The sequence below is a fragment of the Suncus etruscus genome, chromosome 18, assembly GCF_024139225.1.
Source record: "Suncus etruscus isolate mSunEtr1 chromosome 18, mSunEtr1.pri.cur, whole genome shotgun sequence".
NCBI lineage: Eukaryota > Metazoa > Chordata > Mammalia > Eulipotyphla > Soricidae > Suncus > Suncus etruscus.
Genome location: NC_064865.1, coordinates 17,753,679 through 17,754,654, shown reverse-complemented (window position 1 = coordinate 17,754,654; position 976 = coordinate 17,753,679). Strand labels below are relative to the sequence as shown.

Genomic DNA, 976 nt, shown 5'->3' with positions numbered 1-976 from the left:
TGGATTGAGTTTCACAAAAAAAAAAAAAAAAAAACCCTCCTTTCCAATGATAGTTCATGAAACATTGCATAAAAAGATACGATGCTTAGAAAAGAGTATAATAGCAATCCCAAATAGCATTACTACAACATCATTGAGCACATTTCTGGAGGGTGGAGGAAAAAGAAGTTGTGGAAACTGGATCCTTTTCAAGCAGCCTGTCACATGTATGCGTGGCATTCACAACACATCTCAACAAAAAAGTAGAAGCTATGGGGAAATGCTTAGTAGCCCCATGTTTTGAAAAATGCCTTTTAAAATATTTTTATTTCACTTTGAGTTTTTAATATTTAGCACCCTTTTTATAGAAAAGAGTTTCCCACCTTTATATCCTCTTCCTCCCACCATTTAATTTTTTTTATTTTTATTAAATTCTGTGATTGAATACTTACCTGGCAGGGGAGATACCTTGAAGGTGGTTATTCCAGGATGAGGCTTATCCATTGCACTCCGGATGTGCTGACCCCTGCGATTTCCCCAAATGTGGGAAACTCGACTGCATAATTTGTGGTAGTGGGGGACTGTGTTTGCACTCTCCCCTGTAAAAAAAAATTCTGTGATTGACAAAGTTGTTCATAACACATTTGTTCCAGATATTTAATGTTCCAACACCAATCCTAACACCAGTCTGACCATCCCTCCTTCCAGTGCCCCCAGTTTCCCACCCCCCCAAATCTGCCTCTCTTAAAAGGCAAGAATAATTTTGCTTTATTGTGCTTGTTATACTACATAGTTCACAGTGGTGTTGCTAAAGTTATCACCTGAGGATTTGCTGAGCTGTTAGGTGCTTGCTGAGCTCTCTGCGTTCTTGTCACTTACTGAGCTTAGTGGACTTCTAAACAATTTTCCATCTAAATTTTTGTCCATCTATTGAGCTGTTAGTGCTGTAAGATTCAGAGGTGTCCTGAGGTTACCTATGCAGCTGCATCTTACATGA

General features: G+C 38.8%; 1 non-coding gene across 1 annotated transcript; it reads left to right on the top strand.

Moving 5' to 3' along the window:
* Nucleotides 1–423: 423 nt before the first annotated feature.
* LOC125996740 (U1 spliceosomal RNA) lies at nucleotides 424–581 on the top strand. The gene has a single exon (XR_007491421.1). It is a non-coding gene; the product is annotated as a U1 spliceosomal RNA (small nuclear RNA).
* Nucleotides 582–976: the final 395 nt, after the last annotated feature.